This window comes from Melozone crissalis, unplaced genomic scaffold, assembly GCF_028551555.1.
Source record: "Melozone crissalis strain CALT ecotype California unplaced genomic scaffold, PUWL_Pcris_2 ptg000132l_1, whole genome shotgun sequence".
NCBI lineage: Eukaryota > Metazoa > Chordata > Aves > Passeriformes > Passerellidae > Melozone > Melozone crissalis.
This window is the reverse complement of record NW_026535905.1, coordinates 83044-99574: the sequence shown is the minus strand read 5'-3', so window position 1 is coordinate 99574 and position 16531 is coordinate 83044. Positions and strand designations below refer to the sequence as shown.

General features: G+C 46.4%; 1 long non-coding RNA gene across 1 annotated transcript; it reads left to right on the top strand.

Annotated features, from left to right (window-relative positions):
• Positions 1–223: 223 nt before the first annotated feature.
• LOC128948528 (uncharacterized) lies at positions 224–3510 on the top strand. The gene is made up of 3 exons (XR_008484118.1): positions 224–363; positions 675–738; positions 3428–3510. It is a non-coding gene; the product is annotated as an uncharacterized LOC128948528 (long non-coding RNA).
• The last annotated feature ends 13021 nt before the right edge of the window (positions 3511–16531 follow it).

Genomic DNA, 16531 nt, shown 5'->3' with positions numbered 1-16531 from the left:
ATTTTTCTGAAGAGTTTTCTTCTATAAGAAGCCACTTACTGCCCTTGAATGTGAGTCAGAGAGGCCAAACAGCTGCAGCTGCTCTGAGGGCTGTTATACCCGGTGGGATTCACCCCCTGCCTTTTCCTGGGTGCCATGGGAACGAGGGGCGGGCACCATCAGGGGTATATTAACCCCAGCCGTGGCTGAGGGGCTTCATTCCCTCTCTGGTATGTGCTGGGGTAAGAGCTCTCCTCTCATTTCAGTGAAGAGGCTCTTTCAGCTCGTCTCAGCTTGTTTTCAGCAGGTGTTTCTGGGCGTCTAAAGCACAGAGGCTTGGAAGATTCTGTGAAGAAAATAACATGGAATACAGGGAATATTTAGGTTTGTGATTTTGGGTTTTGTGTCTAGGAGTAGTAAGGTGCTTTTGTAATTTTTGGTTTTGCTCTGGTTTTTTTTGGGTTGGATTTTTTTCGGTGGAGTTTTTGGGTTTTTTTTGTTTTCTTTTTGGGGTTCTTTGGTTGGTTTTCATTGGTTTTTTTTATTTTTTGGTGGTTTCTGTGGTTTTTTTTTTCTTTTTGTGGGGATTTCAGTGTTTTTGGGTTTTATTGTTTTTGTGTTTTTTTTTTTCTTTAATTGAGGAGTGCAACTCCCTGAAATTCCAGGCTGTATCAAGCACGACAAATTTTCAGCAGATTCATCATGTCATAAGAGGGATCTGCCCAGTGTCCAAGATGATGTTTGAGATTGAGGCTTCAGGTGAGTTACGGATTGTGACTGGGAGAGGGAGGGTGAGCAGGTATCCAGTTAGGAGTTACTGGGGATGGGGGGAGGTTTGCAAGCAGCAGGGTGAGAAAGGGTGTTTATTTGTTTATTTGAGGACCCCCCGCTACACAAGGCTTCTCAGAAGCCTAGCAGAGGCATTCCCATGTCTTACAGAACACAAGGTCATCCAGTGCACTCACAGGAATGCCATTTAACTTTGCCTTTCTCTTACCCAGGTGCCACTCCTAATGAAGGCCACAGCCTTGGAATCAGGATGAAGCTGGAGCCTGAAGGAGCCAGGCACACTCAGGAAAGGGCAAGTAGCTGCCTTGGTGGGATTTGTCCCACATAACTCTGGACTCATACTTTGTATTTGGTTTTCTTTATTGTAGCTGACCAAGAGGCTCACAGACGATCACGGGGCCCTCCGAGGCAGACTCATTTCAGGTGCAACGTGGATTCCCATCACCGATCATCCAAAAGATAAGTCGGGGGCCACGGCCTGGAGATGAGAGAATAGTGGGTTGGTAGTTCGTGGGGCAGATTAAAAAATAAGCAAAGGGAAAAGCAATCTTCTGCAAGGGCCTCTTAGGACAGCTAAAGGGAGAGGCTCTACTTTTGATGGCAGCTTTCAGGCGGGCAGTGCAGAACAGCTCCGGTCTGTGTCCTGTTGTCCGGTGTGCTGTGTTCCCTGGTGTGTCTTTGGGGTCCCTTTTGCCTTCTTCCCTCGAGGCCCTCACCGCAAGCATGATGCGTTGTGTTTCATGTCTCCCTGTTTGTCACGTTCTGTGTCACGGGTGTCTGCACACATTTGTGCTGGAGCTGTTCTGCCCTGCCGCATGGCCTGCTGCAATAGGACAAACCATGGGGAGTTGGAATTTGTAATGTGGGCTGTACTTGGGCTCTAGATGCTATTCCTAGGCTGACATAAGGTGTTTGCAGCTTGTGAGTTATCCTGGTGATGTTTGCCATATGTTCTAACTTTCTTTCAGGTGCAGGTGCATTGCATCCATGGCAGAGGGTCAGGGTTAGGAGGTGCCGGGCCTTCTTGGGAACGTGGTGAGTAGCAGACTGGTGGGGTTTTGGCCAATGCGGTGCCAAGCTCAGGCACTGATGTTTGGTTCTCTTTAATCTAGCTGTCTGAGAGACACCAGCCCGGTGCCAGCAGGACCTTCCCAGCTGACAAGGTGGCCTTTCTTTGCACCTGACATAGACTGGCATCCCCAGATGTCTGAGAGATAAGGAGAGGGCTGTGACCCACAGAGGGGATGAAGGCGGGGTGCTGGTTTGGGAATTACTGGCAGGGGTTTTTGAGTCCAGTTTGGAGGTGGAGGGTGGTCATGAAGTGGCCCCTTAGGCCCCATAAAAGCCAAGTCTCACTTTTGATCACAGTGCTGAGGTGTGCAGGGCAGAGCAGTCCCGGTGTGTCTCGTGTCACTTGTCTATTGTGCATTATGTGTTGTTTGTGTATCCCATGTCTTTTACCTTATGGAGGCCTGTCAGAAACCTTGGCATCATTGTTAGCATCCGTGATCTCTGCATTCCTTGGCCTGGCACCCAGGCCATAGATGCGATTCTGATACCTGTCTGAGCTCCCCAGTCAAAAGTTCTCTCTTTGGAAGCATCCAGTCCGATGTCTTGTCAGGTCTTGTTCTGAGCTATATGGACAGCTCTGCCCCACCTGGATCCATTATGGTGGATTAGGACTTGTAAGAATGTGAGGGCAGGCAGAGGATTCTGACCATAGGATTCCTGGGCATCGATCTTTGCTGTCCTTGGAATAAATCCTTCAGTTAGCATCTTCTTCCTCCAAGGTTCTCTGAGCCTCATCAGCTCACCATCTGTCTCAGCTTGGTCATCTCCTTTTGCATTCTCTCAGTCCTTGCAGCCATTTTCCTTGCCAAGAGATTTCTGTTCCTGTTGTGTCCCCGTTGTCTGTCCTGTCCTGTCCTGTCTGTTCTGTGTCACGGGTGTCTGCACATATTTGTGCCGGGGCTGCTCTGCCCTGCCGCACAGCCTGGTGCGATAGGAGAGGGCCCAGGGACTTGGAATTTGTAATGTGGGGTGTAGTTGGACTCTAGATGGGATTTGTAGATGGACACAGGATATCTGGAGCTCCTCAGTTATCCTGCAACAGTTGGACTCTTGTCCTAACTTTTTTTCAGATTCAGATGGAATAAATCTGTGCCAGAGGGCCCCATCCCGGTTGAGGGCATTGCCCCGAGCGGTGAGGCCCCATTTGTCTCTGCAGCAGAAGTGTGTATGGCGACTGTGTTGCAGCACTGTTCTTTGTCTTTCTTTTAAGGAAGTCAATCTGGAGAGCAGCAGCCAAGGTGAGCAGCGGAGAGAAGTGGTTGTTATTGCTCAGCTCTCAAGAACAACAATTTTTCAGCAGATTGATCATGTAGCAAGAGGGATCTGCCTAGTGTCAAGGATGATGTTTGAGATTGAGGCTTCAGGTGAGTTGAGGATTGTGACTGGGAGAGGGAGGGTGAGCAGGTATCCAGTTTAGGAGTTATTGGGACGGGGTTTGCAAGCAGCAGGGTGAGAAAGGGTGTTTATTTGAGGACCCCCCACAAGGCTGTTCAGAAGCCTAGCAGAGGCATTGCCATGTCTTACAGCACACAAGGTCATCCAGTGCACTCACAGGAATGCCATTTAACTTTGCCTTTCTCTAACCCAGGTGCCACTCCTAATAAAGGCCACAGCCTTGGAATCAGGATGAAGCTGGAGCCTGAGGGAGCCAGGCACACTCAGGAGAGGGCAAGTAGCTGCCTTGGTGGGATTTGGCCCACATAACTCTGGACTGACACTTTGGTTTTGGTTTTCTTTATTATAGCTGACCGAGAGGCTCACAGGCCATCACGGGGCCCTCCGAGGAAGACTCATTTCAGGTGCAACGTGGATTCCCATCACCGATTAACCAAAAGATAAGTCGGAGGCCACGGCCTGGAGATGGGAGAGTAGCAGGTTGGGAGTTCTTGGGCCAGATTTAAAAATTGGCAGCGGGAAAAGCAATCTTCTGCAAGGGCCTCTTAGGACAGCTAAAGGGAGAGGCTCTACTTTTGATGGCAGCTTTCAGGCGGGCAGTGCAGAACAGCTCCGGTCTGTGTCGTGTTGTCCGGTGTGCCGTGTTCCCTGGTGTGTCTTTGGGGTCCCTTTTGCCTTCTCCCCTCGAGGCCCTCAACCACAAGCATGATGTGTCGTGTTTCATGTCCCCCCTGTTTGTCACGTTCTGTGTCACGGATGTCTGCACACATTTGTGCTGGAGCTGTTCTGCCCTGCCGCATGGCCTGCTGCAATGGGGACAAGCCTTGGGGAGTTTAAATTTGTAATGTGGGCTGTACTTGGGATCTAGATGCTGTTCCTAGATTGACATAAGGTGTTTGCAGCTTGTGAGTTATCCTGGTGGTGTTTGCCATATGTTCTAACTTTCTTTCAGGTGCAGATGCATTCCATGTGTGGCAGAAGGTCAGGGTTAGGAGGTTCTGGGCCTTCTTAGGAGCACAGTGAGTAGCAGACTGCTGGGGTTTTGGCTGATGTGGTGCCAAGATCAGGCACTGATGTTTGGTTTTCTTATTACAGCTGTTTGAGGGACACCAGCGTGGTGCCAGCAGGACCTTCCCAGGTGACGAGGTGGCCTTTCTTTGCACCTGACAGGGACCAGCATCCCCAGATGTCTGAGAGATAGAGGGCTGTGACCCACAGAGGGGATGAAGGCAGGGTGCTGGTTTGGGAATTACTGGCAGGGGTTTTTGAGTCCAATTTGGAGGGGGGGGGTGGTCATGAAGTGGCCCCTTAGGCCCCATAAAAGCCAAGTCTCACTTTTGATCACAGTGCTGAGGTGTGCAGGGCAGAGCAGTCCCGGTGTGTCTTCTGTCTCTTGTCTATTGTGCATTATGTGTTGTTTGTGTATCTCATGTCTTTTTCCTTAGCCCTTTGAGGGGCCTCTCAGAAACCTTGGCATCATTGTTAGCATCTCTGATCTCTGCATTCCCTGGCCTGGCACCCAGGCCATAGATGCGATTCTGATACCTGTCTGAGCTCCCCAGTCAAAAGTTCTGTCTTTGGAAGCATCCAGTCAGATGTCTTGTCAGGTCTTGTTCTGGGCTGTATGGACAGCTATGCCCCACCTGGATCCATTGTGGTGGATTAGGACTTGTAATAATATGAGGTTAGGTAGAGGATTCTGACTATAGGATTCCTAGGCATCCATCTTTGCTGTCCTTGGAATAAAACATTCAGTTAGCATCTTCTTCCCCCAGGGTTTTCTGAGCCTCAGCTCACCATCGGTCTCAGCTCGGTCATTTCCTTTTGCATTCTCTCAGTCCTTGCAGCCATTTTCCTTGCCAAGAGATTTCTGTCTGTGTCTTGTGCCCATTGTTTGTCACGTCCTGTCCTGTGTCACGGGTGTCAGCACACATTTGTGCCGGAGCTGCTCTGCCCTGCTGCATAGCCTGGTGCAATAGGAGAGGGCCCAGGGACTTGGAATGTGTAATGTGGGGTGTAGTGGGACTCTAGATGGGATCTGTAGATGGACACAGGATATCTGGAGCTCATCAGTTATCCTGCCACAGTTTGACTCTTGTCCTAACTTTCTTTTCAGAATGAGATGGATTAAATCTGGGCCGGAGGGCCCCATCCTTGGTGAGGGGATTGCCCCGAGCAGGTGAGGCCCCATTTGTCTCTGCAGCAGAAGTGTATATGGTGACTGTTTTACAGCTCTGTTCTTTGTCTTTCTGTTTAGGAAGTAAATCTGGAGACCAGCAGCCAAGGTGAGCAGCGGAGAGAAGTGGTTGTTATTGCTCAGCTCTCAAGAACAACAATCTTTCAGCAGATTCATCATATCACAAGAGGGATCTGCCCAGTGTCAAGGATGATGTTTGAGATTGAGGCTTCAGGTGAGTTGAGGATTGTGACTAGAAGAGGGAGGGTGATCAGGTATCCAGTTAGGAGTTATTGTGAGTGGGGGAGGTTTGAAGACAGCAGGGTGAGAAAGGGTGTTTATTTGTTTATTTGAGAACCTCCTGACACAAGGCTGTTCAGAAGCCTAGCAGAGGCATTGCCATGTCTTACAGCACACAAGGTCATCCGCTGCACTCACAGGAATGCCATTTTACTTTGCCTTTCTCTAACCCAGGTGCCACTGCTAATGAATACCAAGCCTTGGAATCAGGATGAAGCGCTAGGCTGAAGGAGCCAGGCACACTCAGGAGAGGGCAAGTAGCTGCCTTGGTGGGATTTGGCCCACATAACTCTGGACTGACACTTTGGTTTTGGTTTTCTTTATTTTAGCTGACCCAGAGGCTCACAGGCCATCACGGGGCCCTCCGAGGCAGACTCATTTCAGGTGCAACGTGGATCCGCATCACCCATCATCCAAAAGATAAGCTGGGAGCCACGGCCTGGACATGGGAGAGTAGCAGATTGGGAGTTCTTGGGACAGATTTAAAAATGAGCAGAGCGAAAAGCAATCTTCTCCAAGGGCCTCTTAGGACAGCTAAAGGGAGAGGCTCTACTTTTGATGGCAGCTTTCAGGCGGGCAGTGCAGAACAGCTCCGGTCTGTGTCGTGTTGTCCGGTGTGCCGTGTTTCCTAGTGTGTCTTTGGGGTCCCTTTAGCCTTCTTCCCTCGAGGCCCTCACCACAAGCATGATGTGTCGTGTTTCATGTCCCCCTGTTTGTCACGTTCTGTGTCATAGGTGTCTGCACACATTTGTGCCAGGGCTTCTCTGCCCTGCCGCATGGCCTGCTGCAATAGGAGAAGTCCCGGGGACTTGAAATGTGTAATGTGGGGTGCAGGTGGACTCTAGATGGGATTTGGAGATGGACACTGGATAGCTGGAGCCCATAAGGTATCCTGCAGCCCTGTGACTTTCATCCTAACTTTCTTTTAGTTGCAGAAGGATAAAATCCAGGGCAGAGCCACCCATCCTGGGTGAGGGGATTCCCCCGTGTAGGTCAGTCACTGTCTCTGCAGAGGAAGCATAAATGGTGGCTGTTTCAGCTCTGCTCTTTGTTTTTATTTTTAGGAAGTCAAGGCAGAGAGCAGCTGTCAAGGCTGAGTGGGCAAGGTGAGCATTGAGTAGGGTACCGAAGCTGTTGTTATTTCTGAGGTCTCAGTTTTTTGTGCGGCTCTAAGTATGTATTATTCTTCTTTTTATTTTAGATGGTCCGCTTGCCATCTATCCTAGCCCAGCATGCCCATACCAGGTGGGTGCAAGCTGAAGGTATTGGTGTGGCATACTTGTCAGGGTTGGGAGGTTGTGTTTTCACAGTATCTCAGCATGCTTTTCTGCTTTGTTTCTTTGCAGGTGCTGTTGCTGCCCTAGGCATGCCGAGGAACAGAGGAGGGCAGGTGTTTTGGGGTTTAGGCAGGCTGACTCATAGCCGAGCGTTATGCAGTAGAATGCTAAGCGTGTCCCTTTTCTTTTTGCAGGTACCTTCTGGGCGGCCTCCGGAGTCAAATCAAGACTTGAGGTGAGCTGGGGCAGGGGTGCGGAGGAGTCCCGGGTATTACTGTTTTTGAGGGCAATAGTCACCTTTTCTGTTTTGCCTTAGGTACCCTGGGGAGGCTTGTAGCCACAGCTTGGAAGCGGCAGCACCGAAGCACACACATTGAGAACATCTCAACGTCCACGTCCGACCGACAATGGCTTTTGTCCGCTCGTCTTCCAAAAGCTAAGTGTCGGGGCCAGTGGTTGGGAGAAGGGGAAAAGCCTTTCCTATCACAGGAGGCAATCTGATGTCAGCTTAGTGGAGAGGTCTGTAGCGGGCCAGGCTCTCTGGAATTAAAGGGAGAGGGTTTGTCCTCAGCCTCACCAGAGCCTTTGCCGGGCAGGGCAGTTCCGACCCGTCTCCACATTCTCGTGAACTTTGCGTCATCTGCCTTCCTCGACTCGACATCGGCACGGCTCTTTCCCCTGAGGAGCTCGCCTTCAGGTTCAGAGCTATCGCCACGGTCACCCGGCAGTCCGCTTCCTTCTCTAGGCTTGCTGAGCCTCTTGGGCATCCTCTTAACTGCTTTGGCCCAAACTTCCTTTAATGAGCTACATTTCATCATCATGTGCTGTCGTCATAGGGCTTCCTTTCCCTTGGCCTCATCGGCCTGTGGCTCATCTTGCGCTAGGCCTCTCGGGTCCCTAAGGGGAACGTGCCAAGCCGTTGCAACTTGTCTCGGTGTTATGTCATCTGTGTCTATGTTATGGTGTCTGTGTTATGTAGTCTGTGTCCATTGTCTTCCACGTCACAGGCCTTTGTTACATCTCAATGCTTTATCGGCTCTCTTCTGTGCCATATAGGCCGTGTTTTACACACATTCCTTTCCAGATATCCCTTATTCCAGCATCTTTACATTTTCACTCTTTGAGACAGGAATGTCTCACAGGGACAAGATGTTCTCATCCATCTTCCTTCTCACTATCAGCTTTGGTAGTGCCTTTTTTTCCATTTTCTTGCACTTCTAGAGGGAGCATCTTACACCCTTGTCGCGTGACTGCAGTAGTTCTATAGGTTCCATCTTCTCCAAGGGTATAGGGCTCAATAAGTAATCTTCCAGAGAGTTATCTTAAGTTGTGTTTTATATTGTATGTTCCTATGTTGGCTTATATTGAATGTACTTAGACTGTATGTACCTATGCTGGCTTATACTGTATATACCTATGTTGGATTATACTGTATGCACTTACATTGCATGTACCTGTGTTGGTTTATACTGTGTGTACCTATGTTGGCTTATACTGTATGTACTTACATTGCATGTACCTATGCTGGCTTATACTGTATGTAAGTGCATTGCCTTATATTGTCTGTACTTACACTGTATGTAAGCATCTCGCCTTATATTGTGTGTACTTACACTCTATGTACACTTGCACTGTATGCGTCAGCTTATCTTGTGTGTACTTCCACTGTACCACTTATGATCGGAGCTGCCCTGCCCTGGCCTGTAGTCACAGTTAGGTAGAACAGTTATAACAACTTTACTGTTCATCTGTGTTTTGTCGGAGTTTGGGTAGAAAAGTTATCAGTCCAGAGTGGGGACAAGTCCTAGCTGGCAGATAGCCACTTGTTGACCCTTCCTGTCAACTCACAGGTCCCCGAGGCTGCTGCTTTCCCCAGGATCTGCCATTTACTTCAAGGAGAGGCAGCCAGAAGATGTGTCACAGCACGTTCTTCAGCATCTCAAGTAAGGGCCGCAGTGAGCATGTAAGTGGAAGGAGTGTTTGAGTGTGTGTGAGAGCACGTGGCTGTGTCTGTCTGCTCATCTCTGCGTGTGTGAGCACATGCTGACTGGATTTAACCTTGTGTACATGACTTTTGCTTTTCAGGTTTTGCGACTCATTGTTAAATTGAGAATAAAAAACCCCCAGCTGCCTTCCACCCTGGCTGTGTTTTTTTTTTTTTTTTTTTGGTCCCGGCTGAGAAAAAACCCAGAAAAATACCCCAAGATAAGTTAGAAAAGACCCAAAAAACCCAGTAAAAAAACCCAAGATGGGCAAAAAAAACCCAGAAAAAATGCAGAAAAACCACCAAGATGTGCAACAAAAAACCCCCACAAAAACCCAGGAAAAAAACTTCAAGATGGGCAAGAAAAAACCCAGAACAATCCCAGGGAAAAAACCTCAAGAGGGGCAAGAGCAAACCCAGGAAAAAAAGCTAAAAAACCCCAAGATGGGCAAGAAAAACCCAGAAAAAAACACGAAAAAAACCCCAACATGGGCAAGAAAACCCAGGGAAAAAAAAACCAGGATGGGCAGGAAAAAGACCCAGAAAAAAAAATCAAGATGGGCAAGGAAAACCTCAACAAAAAACCCAGAAAAATCACAGAAAAAACCCCCAAGATGGGCAAGAAAAACCCAGAAAACACCCACCGAAATCCAAGGAAAAAACCCCCAAGATGGGCAAGAAGAATCCCAGAAAAAACACCCAAGATGGACCAGAAAAACCCCAGAAAAAACCAAGGAAAAAAAAAAACCAGGGAAAAAAAGCCGGAAAAAATCCAAAGATGGACAAGAAAAAAACCCAGAAAAAAACACAGGAAAAAAACCTCAAGATGGGCAAGAAAAACCTGTCATATACCCGGCCGTAAAGCGCGACTGTCGTAAAAAGGTGCCGTGAAGCGCGACTGTCGTAAAACGGGCCGTAAAGCGCGACTGTTGTAAAAGCTGCCGTAAAGCACGACTGGTGTAAAAGGTTCTAGGCGTGGTTCTAGGTACGTTCTAGATACATTCCAGGCACATGCTAGGTGCAGTGCTAGATCACGTTCTAGACCGCGTTCTAGGTATGTTCTAGAGCGCGTTCTAGACTGTGTTCCAGGTACGTTCTAGACACGCTCTAGACTGCGTTCTAGGCACGTTCTAGACTGCGTTCCAGGTACGGTCTAATCGGAGTTCTTGGTACGTTCTAGATCATGTTCCAGGTACGTTCTAGACCGCGTTCCAGGCACGGTCTAGACCGCGTTCTAGGTGCGTTCTAGGTCGGGTTCTAGGTGCGTTCTAGATACGTTCTAGGTATGTTCTAGGTGCCGTAAGGCGTGACTGTCGTAAAGCCGGCCATAAAGCGCGACTGTCGTAAAAGCCGCCGTAAAGCGTGACTGTCGTAAACGCCACCGTAAAGCGCGACTGTCGTAAAGGTGCCGTAAAGCGCGACTGTCGTAAAAGGTGCCGTAAAGAGTGACTGGTGTAAAACCGGCCGTAAAGCGCGACTGTCGTAAAACCAGCCGTAAAGCGCGACTGTCGTAAAAGGTGTCGTAAAGCGCGACTGTCGTAAAACCGGCCGTAAAGCGCGACTGTCGTAAAACCGGCCATAAAGCGCGACTGTCGTAAAAGCCGCCGTAAAGCGCGACTGTCGTAAACGCCACCGTAAAGCGCGACTGTCGTAAAGGTGCCGTAAAGCGCGGCTGTCGTAAAAGCCGCCGTAAAGCGCGACTGTCGTAAAACCGGCCGTAAAGTACGACTGTCGTAAAACCGGCCGTAAAGCGCGATTGTCGTAAAAGGTGTCGTAAAGAGTGACTGGCGTAAAACCGGCCGTAAAGCGCGACTGTCGTAAAAGGTGCCGTAAAGCGCGACGGTCGTAAAAGGTGCCGTAAAGCGCTACTGTCGTAAAACCGGCCGTAAAGCGCGACTGTCGTAAAACCGGCCGTAAAGCGCGATTGTCGTAAAAGGTGTAGTAAAACGCGACTGTCGTAAAACCGGCCGTAAAGCACGACTGTCGTAAAAGGGGCCGTAAAGCGCGACTGTCGTAAAGGGTGCCGTAAAGCGCGACTGTCGTAAAACCGGTCGTAAAGCGCGACTGTCGTAAAAGGGGCCGTAAAGCGCGACTGTCGTAAAGGGTGCCGTAAAGCGCGACTGTCGTAAAACCGGTCGTAAAGCGCGACTGTCGTAAAAGCGGCCGTAAAGCGCGACTGTCGTAAAAGGGCCGCGATCAGGTTCTAGGTGCGTTCCAGATCAGGTTCTAGGTGCGTTCTAGATCAGGTTCCAGGTATGTTCTAGATACGTTCTAGATCAGGTTCTGGGCACGTTCTAGATCATGTTCTATGTACAGTTCTGGGTATGTTCTTGATACAGTTCTAGGTTCGTTCCAGAATGTTCTAGATAAGTTCCAGATATAGTTCTATGCATGTTCTGTATCTGTTCTAGATATGTGTTAAGTATGGTTCTGGATACGGTTCTAGGTATGGTTCTATGCTATATAGAATTATGTATAATAGATATTCATAATCTATAATACATACAATATATAATTCTATATAATATATATAATACTATATATAAAGTGTATATTCTATTTACAAATATTAATTGGTTTCACTCCAAGGATGAATTGAATTTGGCTGCTCAGTCATGCAACAAGCCAGTCCCTCATCTGAATGGATGTGCTTGCTTGAATGCTGGCCAGTGCCTGATGGCTGGAAGGCAAATGAAACTTTCCCTCACAAAACTGTGCAGTGGTATCATGGGTTGACTGGGAAAAAATAATGTAATTTCCTATGCCCGTTTGAGTTACTGATGATTATTTTCAGATTCAGAATAGAAGCATAAATTGTCAAAGCAAAATACCAGGTGAGAATTCTCTGAGGAAGAAGGAAAAGCCAGGCATTTTTATATTCCCTAAAAGTTTGTGTTTTGAAGAATCCAAACATAAACTTAACTCTTGAGCATTTTTGTTTATACAATTCATTGTACTCACAGGAAACAACATTAGGAATTGATTACTGCTGGTATCACCCCCTTCATAGCTGTGTGGACTAAGTTGATTCCAGTCATGTACAGGACTTGTGGCATTTTACCTCTACAATTTTAATTGTTATCCCAACCTCAATTTGAACCTGAAATGTCACCAGACTATCCTTTTTAGGTTAAAATAGAAAATAAAATATTGGAGCCTTTTGACTTCAGTAGTGTAACTCTGCTGAGTTTTCAGGATCCATCTGTAAATTAGTTTGGCTTTCAGCTTCCACTGTCCATAACATGTTCACTGTTCATGATTTTAACTTCAGACAGGGAACTGATGTTCAGGCAAAAATGGATGGTTTAACACATAGCTCTAGATATAGCTCTAGATATATAGAATTAGACATAATATATATTAATAATATATAATATATAAAATATATAATTATATATAATAATAGATATAATATTACATATAAAGTATATATTCTATATAACATATATTTCTATGTATACTATATATTTCTATACATATTTTCAACTGCTTCTCAGATGAAAATGATTCAAGAACACTCCTCTTTCCAGACCAGTGACAAAATTGGATTTTCAGCAGAACAAAACACATGTGAGCTCTCAGGTGGGGAGCTCCTGAGTCTTGAGCCCCCAGCTGATTCCAGTGCTGCCTTCTGTCTAATCCCAGCCTGTGTTGGCAACCTGCCCTCCCATTTCAGCAGAAATTCAGAGAGATGAGCTGGAATCACTGGGCACAGCACAGTGGCTGGAGCTCATCAGCCTGTTCCATACAGAAACCAGCTCTAGCAGAGTTATTCTGCTCCTGTCGTGTGCTCAGCTGGGCTGAGGTGAATCAGTCTGTTTGAATGGATTGCCTGGGAGCATCATGCAGTAATAGTCTCAAAGTGCATTGTCACCATATCCTTACCTGCTCAAGGAAAATTCCCTGGAGCTTTGAGTGCTAAGAACATGGAGTGCATGGAGGAATGGTTTCCTTCGGGCTCTCTGGTTTCCCAATATGTTTTTGGTGGCGACTGGTTCATGGAGAGGATGAGAAACAAGTATGATGTTCTGTAGAAGAAGGTTTATTAGTTCTGTTGGTCTCTGACTATATTTCTGTTATTAATCTGTTTTAGTTAGTAATTGGACAGGTCACCTGTGCATAGGACTGGGAGTTGCTATAACTCCTCTAGGTGAGGCTGTAGCATGTTTCTTCAATCCTTGGCATAGAGAGGAATCAATACCGTGTTATTTAATGGAGGCTGAAGAGTGTTTGTGCTCATAAAATATTTGAGACAAGGAAGATCCTATCCATAGTGATTTGATAAAGGACAGGGATCCTGCCCTTTCTGTCTGTCAGTGCTGACTCGCATGTGTTTGCTATTTGCACCATACCACTGCCTGTGTAGCTCTTAAGACCCCCTTAGGCATCCAGACACAGTCTGTATCTCAAACAGCCTAAAAATTCAATGATGGGATGAATTCTTTTGGAGAATATTTTTCTCTTATTAGGTTCCTATCTCAAGTGAACAAACTGCTCAATTTACAGCACTGTTGTTTGAGAGGTTCCCTTTTGTAGCTGAAGATTCGTGTAATTGCTAATTTGCAGCAAATAAAAAAAATTTCTCTGGTTCAAACTGCAATTTGACTATTTCTGCTGCGTAGAGCCCATTATCAGAGCCTTGATGAGGCGCAGAACAGATTTGGATGAAAATGATGAGATTTGGATGAAATGGCCCTCCATCAGGGCAGGCTACAAAGATCCTCCTCTCTGAGGTATTGGCCCTTTTGATGCACAAAATGCATGAAAATTTGCTTGAAAAGTGCAAGTTGATGAGTAAAAGAGAATTCACAGTAATTGTAGTGAAATGAAAAAAGAAAACAAGGCAAAAGCATTGGAAAGAATATGTTTAATTGCATGTAATTACTTGATGTGGGTTTCAGTCAGGGAAAAAAGGAGAAAGGAACATGCTAAATAGCGCTGGTGTGGCAATTACTCTTTGATGATTTTCTCAAATGACTGAACTTTGTGTATTATTAAAAAAAATAAAGATACAGCAACAACAACAACAAAAAAAACCCAACCAGGAAAACCACACACACTACTTTATGTCGTAAGAACTTTGCTGTATCAGTCAAAATGCTCTGCCACTTCTTTCACCTCATGATTTTTGCATGTGTAGACAAAATGAACTTTGTTTCCTGGTAATGCTGTGTCAACATGCTAGGTGGGATGCAAGTTTAATAATTTTAACTATCAGGGTGTGAGTAAAACATTGCCTGGGTTATCTGATAGCCTAAGCACTTTGAGATGGAGCTTCTCAGTTGAACAATTTTTTTACATGCCAGGTTTGCTGACAAACAAATCTGAACAAGTTGCAGTCTGGTGAAATAAAAATACAAGAGAAGCAGAAATAGAGGTCCAGTAGAGGTGGGACAAGGTTCCTAGCACTAATTCAAATGGTTTTGTCTCTAAACAAGTAATCAGACTGTGGTGGTGTTTGAGGGTCCCCAGGACAAGGGAAGAAATGACATCTGATAATGCCTCATCTTCCCTGAGGAGGCTTCCAGTAAGGAAAGGACAAATGTGGGAGTCTGGGGCTTCCCTTCTGGGAAATTGAAAATTGAGGAAGAAAACTGATGCTATCCTTCTGATAACAGAACTGAACTCATAAATGAATTTAGGACTGGTCCTCAGCATCTTTTAGGATTCTGTCAATGCACCTGTGACTGAGACTGGCAGTGATTGCTGTGCTGGGCAAGAAAACTGGAAGTGAATTCCAAAATGTTGAGGAACCAATCCAAGACTTTTTAACATGTGAATACAGGAGGTATTTCCCTTCTCTATCAGAATAGTTTCTTTGACTATACTTATTAGAGTTTTCCCAGGTACAAAAATACAACTTCATTTCAATGTGAAGGATTAGTCAAGGTTCAGCTGTATTTTGCTTGGAAAAAAATTCTGCCTGCTATATCTGCACCAGAACAGGCTTATTGGTGGAATTCTCTTCTGCAGATGTGGCAATTTTGGGGGGGGGGGGTGTTTTTGGTCCTAATCTGGATTATTTCTTCTGGTTTTTGTGATAACTTTCACAGATAGGCAGGTAACTGGTAGTATTCTCCCAGTCTAAGTAGGTTTCTAGGAAAATGGAGTAGTAATGAAAAAGTAGGCATAGCAAACTAAGGAAAGAAAAGACCTGTGCTGCATCTTTGTAGCCTTTTTTTTTATTTCACTGTGATGGAACACCACTCAGCTGAGTAGGGAAATATTGTCCAGTTCAGACTGTAATTGAGTAGAATCTGACTTATTTGGGGCAGAACACAAAAGTGAGGATAAATCAAGGAATTAACAAGACCAAGAGAACAGACTCTACTTTCCAAATCCCAGAGTGCCAGTGCTGGAAAGTTTATTGTAATGGAATTTCAAGCCAGGATTTCCAGGCTCAGGAGGTTTAGTTATTTTGGATACATTTCAGATCAGCAGTGCCTGCTTGGCATGCTGTCTGCTCCTGTTGCAGCATTCAGTTTTGTGACAGGTTCTGTGTGAGAAACAAGAATGGCCCATATCAGCACACCTTGGCAGCTTTATTTCAGCTGTAGCATTTTCAAGGAGAAGTTCCACAGCTGTTATTCCTTGTAACCCTGGGCCGGTGTCTTTGCTTGAAATGGTTGAAAAGGACGTGCAAACTGAAGGCTCTTCCCCATAGAAAGGTGTCAGCTCAGCTGCTCTCGCTCCCAATGTGTGCAGAGTTACAAACACAGAGCCCTGGGGCAGCAATGCCATCAGCTGGCAGTTCAGCAGTTATAATTTACCACAGGGGATGGAATGGTTTTTTTGTGAGGGTTATCTTAGCAAGGTGCTCGCTGGGGGACCCATCTGTTTCTGCTCATGTGCTTCCAAGGGTGACGTTTGCTAGCAGGGCCAAAAACCCCCAGGGAAACTGCATATGAGCACAGTTCTCAGGCGTAACCCATTGTAACTGCATTTCCTCCTGTCTGTGATCTGCAGAACTCATCTGATAGGGAGTTTCTTTCCCAGTACTTTGGGTGAGTAGACTCACTCTAAATCCTGCTTCCTCTGTTTCTGCACTAGGGTTCATCCAGCACTGAGTACTGTGGGAATGTGTAAAATCAGAGGGGTTTGGGAAAGCTGCAAAAGGCAGGCCTCAGAGACAGCAGAACTGTGATCAGAGCTGAGCAGCAGCCATGAGATTGGTCAGCAGAAAAACTATTTAAACTGTGGAAAAGCAAGGACAAATAGAACAATGGTCTGTGTATTAACACTTGCCTAGAATAACTCCCTAAGCTACAGAAAGTTTATCTAGCAAGATATTAGGAAGTTCTAGGCTTAATACTGGAGCTCTGTGCATTGTGTTTAAGGCTCACAAGCAGGTATTGTATTTGAAATAAGCAAGCATTGTTTAACCAAAGGTACCTGTGCTTACAGTGGTTGGATAGAGCTACTGTCAATGTGCTTTTGCTTTGTGTGATTGGGCAGAAAACTGATAAAGTGAGTTGTGACATTGAGTTCTTGGTCTGCTGCCTGGGATGTGAGCTGGTGGCATCTTCCCATTGCCATAACCATGGAATGAGGCTGATGCTG